At 33.2% G+C, this 10,996-nt stretch overlaps 2 protein-coding genes across 2 annotated transcripts in view; one reads left to right on the top strand and one right to left on the bottom strand.

The window, feature by feature from the left end:
• LOC106122108 (glutamate receptor ionotropic, kainate 2) overlaps positions 1-10,996 on the bottom strand; it is a 121,179-nt gene that overhangs the window by 14,304 nt on the left and 95,879 nt on the right. The gene's annotated exons all lie outside the window — the stretch shown is intronic.
• LOC106122109 (monocarboxylate transporter 10) overlaps positions 7,632-10,996 on the top strand; it is a 111,374-nt gene continuing 108,009 nt past the window's right edge. The window contains exon 1 of the mRNA XM_013317976.1: positions 7,632-7,712. The gene's annotated coding sequence lies outside the window, so the exon portion shown is untranslated. The remainder of the gene's footprint in view (positions 7,713-10,996) is intronic.

The raw sequence follows: 10,996 nt of genomic DNA, 5'->3' as shown, positions 1-10,996 counted from the left end.
CACCTGAAATCGCTGAAACAGCGAAGTGACCGTTGCCCATAGACATACGCCATTGCATATGCGTTGCCTACCTTTAATCGACGGAGCAGAGGATGCACAGAAATAAAATATTTTCCCATCCCATGCATCCTCTCATCCGGAAAGTCCACTTCCACTTCCCATTCTTTCCTTATAAGAAATAGGATAGGAAGGGAAAGAGGACTAATTTTGGCCTCCGGGACGCACACTCATCAGACGAAACGCGGAATTGCTTCCACTTCACGCCTGTCTTCTGTGTGGTCGTGGTATTTCACCGGGCGAGCCGGGCCGATTCGTGCGAAGATGTTAAAGCGGGCTCTACCACTGTTAATTTGATGGTTTAAACGATACATAACCAATAACTTACTAGTACTTGACAATAAAGTTTAGTTAAGACGTCGTAAAGTTTATGTCGAACTTTAATCGTGTATAACTCGACAATAACTTTCATGACGCGTTGTTATTTATATGGAGAACGGTTCAAAGATAGTTCCTGATATTTTCATTTAGTTTGGTTTGGTACCAAAGTTAAGTAAGTAACATTAATGGTGTAAGAGACACCAAGAGCATTATTTAGTGGTTTTAGAGTGAGCGACGGGCCGCGTCCGCGAAATAATACCAGTACCACTCATCCTGATGAAGGGCCCCCGATGGGCTCGAAACTAGTCGGTGCCGCCACCGGACGTATATACGTGAGTGTTTAGCCGTGTTTATATATCAGTTTAGTATAATGTCTCACGAAAGTTTGAATAATTTAATACATTTTCTGTCTATTAATCGTGATCGAATTTGTTGTTTATATTTTTCATTTAAAACTAATATGTGATATATTTTTTGCACTTTTTTGTCTATAAGGCTTTCCCTGATTGGACCGAAGCAATAACAACACGACACCAATTTGGCAATCCGTCAAATAGGTTAGCTATACAAGAGCCAATTTGACTATGAACTTGTATTGGTTGTTTTAATTGTTTCGACTTTTATTGTTTAAATTTATCGATATCAATAGACAGATTACTAAATAATTAAAAACATAATAAAGAAATTAACTTGCCAAGTAAGTGAAAATTACAATCTAAAAAAAAGTAATGGTTCATTTGCTTGGTAAGCAATTATAGAAAAAAATAGCGCAAGATCGCATTCAAACCTATTTCTTTATTTCTATGAATATTTATTTCGCAAAAACCTTTCTTTTGTAATTGACACTCTAAACAAACGAAAAAGAATGATAAGAGAAAATTGTCTTTGTTATTTTTGTATAATCTAAACTTTTGCCCATGTCTTTTCTAAGATAACTTTAATTGAATTTATTTTAAACTTTTAAACGCGTAACTATTTTCGAGCTATAAAATCAACTTACTTATTTCATCCAAACTCTTTTACAAATAGTTTCTTGTCGTATAAATTTTCGATGTACTTAATAAAGCCTCACAAAATGTTCGACTATTTTAAGTGCTCTATTTGGCTTTGCATTTTATTAGCACTTTACGTTTTACGGATTTTCTTTCATCTGGTTTTAACATTGATCTCATACAATGAATAGGATACTACGTAGAAATTACAGCTTTTACTTCGTTCCGAATTGAAATTGTCAGTTGAAGTTACTGTCAGCTAATTATATGGCTATTATTAGTTCGAGTTTCCAACACCGTTAGCATTCGCTACAATCAGCGCCACAATGGCGTAAATGAAATAGACACAAAATATCACTGATTATAACCCGTCCAGTTGAATACAGGTCAGTGTAATGAACCTTGTATGCGGAAACTTTATTGGGTCATTACCACGGCTCCCTAATTCCTGTAATCGAAGTTTGCTAAATATAAATAAATATATTGATATACGTGACCTGATTTCGATAGTTATTTGCTCTTGTTGAGATACCAATCGCTTTGAATATAAACTGCTTGATTATTGCAGATAAAGTCTTTATGAGACTCGGAACATTAAAGACACAGCTCTTTGTGTTAATGTTCAATATCGGTATATCGACTTACCACATATAATAGTAAGTACCGATAAATATTTACATGACCATATTACGAGGAAATCTTTTAATTTTTTTTTAATTTTTAAAAATATTTTAACCAATATTCTTTGGAATCTTTTTGCGCGAATGACGTGCTTTCCTTACAAAGTCCAGTGTCAGAATGAAGTAAGGGGACACAAACGTCAACATTTATTAAGGCTAGTGTTGGGTCAACTGCCACATTTTCGGATTTTCTTCCTAACAATACTTACTTTATATTCTTATATTGAATTAAAAAAAGAAGTGACATTTGATTCCATTCAATCTCTGACAACAATATTAATGAATTTATAAATAGAAATTTGAAATGCCTTCTTCTTCTAAAGAAAGATATACAGATTCAAATTTCTATAATATTATCCAGCCATATTTTATAAACTTATGATATAGTTATATATTGTTTAATTAAAAACAAATTCAACTGTGACTAATGTGTCTCATTTTAAACAACAATTAACTATAACAGTTCGTGTTATTTTAGTTGCAAACAACTTCTAGGGAATTGCACAAACTTGTCATGGTCTTGCAAACTTCTCAAACACTAATTGGAGATTCACATTTAAAATTATTCATGCATAAATCGTCTGCAACACAATATTTTGTTTAATATTCTTTATAATAAATATAATATCAGTTGAATGAAATTACAGGCACACATTTCAATATTGAATGCTCGACCTAAATTTCTTATGTTAAATAAGATAATGTACAGTCGAATTGATTAAGCGAGAGTCCAAGGGACCGCGATATTTCTGTCCCTTATAGAAGTTCCCTTTAACCCGAGTTTCCCGGTGTTGGTCATATTTTGGGACAGGACAATGAGTCTCGCTTAATCGCACTTCTTACTAATAATTTAAATGATATTTTTTAAATGGATGGATGTTTGAAGGTGTCTCTAGAACGGCTGAACGGATCCAGATGGAATATGACACAGATGTAGAACTTAGTCTGGAATAATATTGATCAGATTATGGTAAATTTTCGGTAGGATTCCCTATATATCTCTGCCCGCGAACGTTTTTGATATAAAAGAAAATCTCAAAAATATTTATCATCATCTATTGCCTAGTTCACTTTGTATTTAAAATACAATGTTCCTTCTCTTAGTTCTTCAGTCCTTTTCGGTTTTGGCCTAGTTGGGAATGTGTTGTAATAAGACTAGGTAATAATCAATAGATGTAGTGGAAAAAATAGAAATCGATGCTTGTTATAACCGCTTATTAAGGCCCTTCGTACACAAAGCAACGTAAATCGTCGAAACTAGTATTGTATTGCGTCGCGATAATCGTCTATTCGGTCAGGACAGACATAGTAAAAACATGTTAGTTGTATGGATTTACTTCGTCATCCTGAAAATTGCAGCTATTTTCTCACAACGATCTTACCAAGCAGATTGCAAATGACTGTCCTTGGCAATGACAAATAGAAATGTCGACGATTTGCGCAGTGCACGAACCTCTATATTGTATTGCGTAGCCTAGCTATTAAAATCCTCAGTTTTTAAAGCTTGTCGTTGCCTGTACGACAGCCCTTAGAGTAAACATCGCGCAGTGACGTGAATTGATCCGATATAGCTCGAGTCATTTGGTACAAAAATGTAATTAAGGGATTACACGTTGTTTTAATTTCAAACATTTTCAGTTATTCTTAATTACACTTTTGGAAATGGTTATTACTTAGTTATTGATAGATATTGTTGAACTTTTAAGTACAAGCATACTCCTTTATTGTCATCCTTTTAGTTTCGGTTGTACGAAAATGAAAATTTTAAGTGAAATTTTGCATTAGAATTTCATTTTTTAGTAGCATAAAGGAATATCTAAACTTATTTAATATTAGAAATGTTTAGATGGATGTATGTATGGGCGGAATGATTTTTGAAGGTATCTCCAGAACGGCTCAACGTATGTAGGTGAAATTTGGCACGGATGTAAGACATAGTCTGGAAAAACACATCGATTACTAGTTAAGTTTTAAATTCCGCGCGGACGGAGTCGCGGGCGACAGCTACTTTTAACTACATTTAACTAAATCAAGTGATACCAGGCTTAACATTTGTTTATCGTAAACTTTAAAACGCATATATAATTTAATATTTTTGGTGACATAATATTATTATGACACAATATTTTATCAGTAGTAGCATACGTGACTGGTGAAATTTGAAATTCAAACCAGTCCAGTCAAACTTGGTTAAATAATACGGTTTGACTTCATGGAACTATTGGGCTCGCAAATTGAGTTTTGTTCCGGCGATTCTATTGATAGTCTGCAACATTAATAACTGTCACTGCAGTGCGTCACGTCATCATTTGTTTGATGTCAACACACTTCCGCTGGTTCCTTAACCAGTCTTATGCCAGATCCATAAGAGAAACAGAGTGAAGCAGAGCAATAGATAAAGCAGTATTACAATTCGATAAATGCACACATACTCTGTGTTTCTAGTGTAGAAACATTTGCATAAAAGCATATTGTCATCCTTGTCATTTGGTAAGAAAAAACTAGGACAACAATATTGTTTTTTAATGCAGGTAACAGCGTTACAATTTACAGTTATTATCAACACACAATTGTTTTCTTACGACATGTATTTAAAACAATAGCAGTACTGCATTGTCTACTGCTCTGGCTCACTATTTCGCCCTCGTGTGAAACTACGAAATCATTAACGAAAGTCAGTTGCCAATCTGAAATCATTACCAAGAATTTAAAACAAATAAACATTCTTGACGAATTTTGTGGATACATTTTAACTGTAAATATACTCGACAATTATCTGTCTATATTTAAGAAGACATTATAAATTATTTTGGTATTTTATAGCTTCATTGCTTTAAACAAGGCATCGCTAATTTGTGTCATTTAAGGTGGTATCGTGGTCGTATACAAAAAGAAGATTCAATGCCCATAACGGACGAGTTTGTATGCGTCGATATAATATTATTTATCTTACCAATATTATAAATACGATTGTTTAGACGCATGGATGGATGTTTGACTCCGAAACGGCTGCATGGATCATGTTGAAATTTGGCATCGATGTAGAACATAGTCTGGACGTTATAAACTACTTATTTTGTTTTTTAATCTCGCGCGGACAGACTCGCGGGCGACATATAGTTTAAAAATAAAAATAAAAATGATTTCCATGAAAAAATCCTTTATGAATTATATTATATTGAGGTTGAGACTAACTGAAATAGAATTAATAAAATTAGCATTAAATTAATATGAAATGGAATACATATAGCAAATAATATTTGTAGCACTTATCAAGAACAAAATAGTATAATTAACAATATTTCTAGTCGGCAGAGAGTAATATCAAACGTTTCATTGAACATATCACCCACCAAATGGGATCGAAGCCTGTTAGATTGCGGGGTGTGCGGGAAGCCGATCTGTCGATACGTGATTAACTTGTACTTCGTTACTCGCATCGACGAGATTCTTCATTTATAATATAACTAGCAATGACCCACAGTGTTTCTCGTAATATCCTTAAATAATTTTGATTCTTAATATTTAAGAAGCGTCTAAGGTTTGGTACATAATACCAATTAAATTTTAGAAATCCGGGGATTTAAGTCGCCACAGGCATGCGTTGCAGACATTTTGGTGTCGTGAAAAAACTTCCTTTGATGTAAGAAATGCCTGTACTGACCGAGCAGACGACTGGCGTCAAAGATTTAACGTTGTGGATACTCACGACATCAGGATACATTATTCGTTTCGGAGATTTACTTTGCTTTGTGTAAGAAGGGCCTAATGTTTAAGGGTCAACATCAAATAAGACTTGTATATTATAATTATCGATTAAGATGAACAAACTTATGTTATAAATAGTGAGAAGATAGGAAGGTGATACTAAGAGAAGATGTACCGACTACATTACATACTACATAAGATATATACACACAAATACATCGAAAGATTTCTATATACCATCAACAATATATACAATATATGTGTTCTTTCCCGATCATTGAGGTAATCAATTAGAGTTTGGTATTCGCAATTTTATATTTAGCAATGGTGAACGGCCGTACGCAAAAATAGACAGTGATATCGCCTTGGCTACTCTTCAATTCACATATCAGAATCTTTTGTATTGTTGACTTAAATATGTTATAGATTATTTATTCTTTAGTTAAATCTTACTATAAAGAAATCGGCTTATAAATATAACATATTTAAAGAGAATTTTGTTTGTAAAATATCTCACAGACTGCCTGGAGATCGACCAACTCAACAATCGCCCACGCGGTATTAGACATCTTGTGATTTCTCAAAGGAAAAGAATGAACGTGAATAACCTTACTTGCATAGTACCTGGGCTTTGGTATTACAGTGATGCAACGACCAAATATCCAACGGCATTGTCTCAAATTCCAAGAGAGAATTGTACAAAAAGTTACCAAATGGCAAGAATATTTAGTACTTAAGGACGAGAATTCAATTGTTTTTACAAGGAATAGGAGAGTCATTTTTTTTATAATATCATAAGGTGGCAAGCGAGCGAGCGGCCACCTGAAATCGCTGAAATAGCGAAGTGACCGTTGCCCATAGACATACGGAATTGCAGATGCACCGCATACATTTAATCGACGGAGGACAGATGCACAGAAAGAGAATATTTTGCCTTCCCATGCATCCTTTTGTTCGGAAAATCCATTTCCAATTCCTATCCTTTCCTTATAAGAATACTAAAATTAAGCCACCGGGACGAACTCTCATCAAACGAAACGCGGAATTGCTTCCACTTTACGCCTGTCTTGTGTGTGGACATCGCATTGCAACGAACCGGCCAATTCGTGGGAAGATGTTAAAGCGGACTCTACCACTGTTAAATAATTGTCAAGGAGAGGTTCACATCTGGTTAATCTCTTTCACACCCTTTCTCTTATGAATTAATGGAATCATTAAGTATTAGGGTTATGCATTATATTAACTATGTCAAGTATCGGCAGTGCAGATCAAAAACAGCATTGCATATGGTCAATACCAAGATATAATTCAGTCGAATTTATCGTGAATGGAATGCACGGCCTTAGCAATGGAACAACATTAATTATCAAAGAGGGATACGTCTATAAGGGTAAGTAATTAAATTCCGTTCAAAGCAATTGCCTAACTTTATTGCATGGTTCAAAATGGTGTATTTTGTATGTATGTAAATTTAAAAAAATATTGTCTAGCAATTTATTAGAAATAATATTGGCTTTCTCTTCTCATATTTAGCTATTACCTTTACCTTATGCACTTAATAAAGTTTAATCTGTCCAATTGGCCGCAAGTAAAATCTTTCAATTATAATATATCACTACTCAATAAAATAATCCTGGTAAAGCGCTATTTTAAACGTTATAGGAAAGAAAGGGAGAAATTTTAATAATTTAAAATTAGTAAATTCCAGGAAGAAAACTATAAAGTTTTTTTTCTATTTTAAATAGCTTTTGGATTTTTAGTGGTCAATTTTTTAAGCTCAGAGAAATTAAAAACTTTTTTGTTTACATGCATGCGTACAAGACAGCTGTAGTGCCGTGATATCAGAGTTTATCAGGCAGTGTTGGCTCGCCGCCGCTATGGAACGCACGCGGCGTCCACTCCGCGTCTCTTGCGTGTCTCGCGAACGTGTTTACTAAACTTTTTTAACTAAGAGGTAAGCATTTTAAATATTTATAAATAATATTTTGAATATTTTACTTAATTTAAGTTTGTATTTTAAGCATTATATTTAAAGTCATAATTTAAAGGAAATTTTATATCTTTAAATGAGCAATTCTTGTATACATAATTGGAATCTCGGAATCGGCTCCAACGATTTTCAAAAAGATTAGTATATAGGGGGTTTCGGCGGCGATAAATCGATCTAGCTAGGAATCATTTTTAGAAAAAGGCCTTTTTTCGTGTTTTATCGATAATCAACTTAAACATAAACTTAACTTTTTCTATCGGTAAGATCGGAAAATATTATTCATATTTCATCATTTTATTAGTCATTCGTACTTAAATATAATTTCCAAGAAACACAATTAAAAAAAAAATACCGAGCAAAGCTCGGTCATCCAGGTACTTTTAATATTAAGCAACAATTAACTTGTTTGACAATTTAATATACAGTTTAAGTGTATAAAGCTAATATTGTTTGGTTTATATTCTGTTAGGTATATAAGTATTATTAAAACTGAAATTAATGTAAAATGAGGTGTTAAGTTTTTTATTTTACCGGACTAACTTAAGTAACATTATATTTTTAATTAATATAAAATATTGTTTTTTTTTTAAATGCACAATATAATTGAATAATAAAATGTAAGAACGAATTAACGAAATAATTTTTAAATTAATTAGTTATAAAACAGTTAGCTATTAATTACACATTAATTTAATTAAAAACCTACATGTCTTAAATTTAACTGTAAAATGTTTATTTTTTCAAATAGACGTTTTAAATTAGATTTTTATCAGTGAATAACCTAAAACGAATGTCTCTAATTAAGACGTGCGTACCACTTGATTGACAAAATAAATTGGCAATCGTCAAACTTTGACCATTATTCTCAGGCTTCCAATTCTTTTGTCTAGCTCTGCTGGGTTTTAATAAAGACGAAAGTTTTAGAAGTCACCCGTTCAATTATTATTCGGTTCATTTGTAACGTCATTACGTTGTATCTCAGCCTAATGAACTCGCTTTAATGTTTCGATATTGACATTGCAATTTTTATTATAATCTTTTCAATCGCTTATGTTTAATAGTTGCACGACTTACTTATAAATACAAAAATTTTGATGGAAGTTTGTTTGATGGTATCTCTAGATCGGCTGCATAGATCTTGCTGAAATTTGGCATAGATGTAGAGCATAGGAAGAACAGATAGGCTACTAAGTTTTTTTTTAATTCCACGCGAACAGAGTCCTGACAGCGACAGCTAGTATTATAAATTCAAATGCGAAAGTTTAGATGGATGGATGTTTGAAGGTATTTCCGGTACGGCTGTATGAATCTTGGTGAAGTTTGACATAGATGTAGAACAGAGTCAGGAAAAACAGATAGGCTACTAAGTTTTTTTTAATTCCACGCGAACAGATTCGCGGGCGATAGCTAGTATTATAAATTATATGCGAAAGTTTAGATGGATGGATGTTTAAAGATATCTCCATAACAAAAGGCATGGATCTCGCTGTGACTTGGTACAGATGTAAAACATAGTCTGGAAATACGCATAGGCTTAAGTTTTTTTTAATTCTGCGCGGACGCTGGCGACAGCTAGTTTCTTTATAAAATTTAACGTATTAATTTACCTGCAATAAATCTGTGCACTCAATTAAACTCAATTTACGTAATCGATTCGAAATTTAAAAATCTGTGCGACGATTGCTACACATTCGAAATGTCACATAGTTTAATTGGTGGTGTTATACGCTACAACATTGTCAGGTGTGTGTCAGGTACTCGAGTGGCCTGTACAGTCGCCGTCGTTGGCAGTATTCCACTTACAAAAATTGCCTTACATCCCGTAACGAATTTAAACTCTTCCTTAAAAAATAATCATTATAAACAATATCGATGATTGAATCAAAGAATAGGTTTTATGCAATTTTATTTACCTTGATTATTGTATAACTTAGAATAGACTATTGCCTTATAATATTTTGCCTTAACTTTTGAAGGCAGACCTTACATGTACAGGTAACTGTGGTTTTCAACTGCAATGATACTTATATTACAGTTTAACGTGGATTGGATAAGCGCGAAACCTCTATAAGCGACAACCATTGTCCAGTTTCGACGGACGACCTCTATAAGTGAGAAACTTGGGTTGGAGAAAAATAAGTAAGAAAATATTACGGTTCCTTGGACTCCCGGTCATCCAGATTCTTTTGCAATTATTGCAATTTCTGTTTTGTCAAAGATAGTGAGAGGAATGACAATTTATATTAATATGTTAGTTCTGTGGAATCCTGTGTTCGTTTAAAAGATTTTCGACAGTAGTTGTATACCGCTAATGAAGGTGATTGTACATTCCGTTGAGTACGCACCTGACCGCTAGTCGGCTACGTGTCCGCACATCGCTTGCATGACGTGACCGAAATCATTACTCACTGACAACCAGTGCAATCGTGTTTTAGTCACCTCATTGCCAAATTATAGCAAAGTTTTGACTTTGTTTTCCGTATCATAAAAAATAATAAAAGATAAGAAAAGTTTGAGTAGGATATGTTTTAAATTCGTTATCAAAAAAGTGTTGTGTGTATACATCTTAATACTTGGATACAGATGAAATAATATTTCATTAAATATGTAGATTTGACTGACTTGTTTCCGAACGCATAGTTACTTTTAAAGGTAAAACTATTATTAATAGAATAAAAAGTACTTTAATATTTATTGAACAAATAACAAAGTTTCACTAATTTCTTCGAAGTGAAAAACTTAGTGAGCTATAACTAATTTCTCCTGGAGATACTTTTACTAATATTTTAAGATTCGATTAATACGTGAACAGTTTATTTAAATTACAGAGCATATTTAGAAATAATTAGTTCTTCACAATTTAATCTTACTAATATTATAAATGATAGAGTTTAAATGGATGGCTGGATGTTTATTAGAAGGTACCTTCAGAACGACTTAATGGATCTTGATAGAATTTGGTATAGATGTAGAACATAGTCTGGAAGAACACATAAGCTACTAATTAAGTTTTTTTTTTAATTCGCAAATGGGACCGCTGCGATAGCTAGAAAATTGTTAAAATTAAATATAAGTCGTACCCTTTAACACGCATAAACGAGTACAACAAAAATAAATAGGTCAAAGCAGTCAATTTTGGGAAGGCAGAATGTGTTAAGAAGGCACGTTCGGCAATACACAACGAACAGTCAGTGTCCAATTTAATTTACGGAAATGGGTACTGGATATGGCAAATAATCGTGCGAAAC

This window comes from Papilio xuthus, unplaced genomic scaffold (assembly GCF_000836235.2).
Source record: "Papilio xuthus unplaced genomic scaffold, Pxut_1.1 DF826933.1, whole genome shotgun sequence".
NCBI lineage: Eukaryota > Metazoa > Arthropoda > Insecta > Lepidoptera > Papilionidae > Papilio > Papilio xuthus.
Note: the sequence above shows the minus strand (reverse complement) of the source record. Positions and strands in the feature narration are given on the sequence as shown.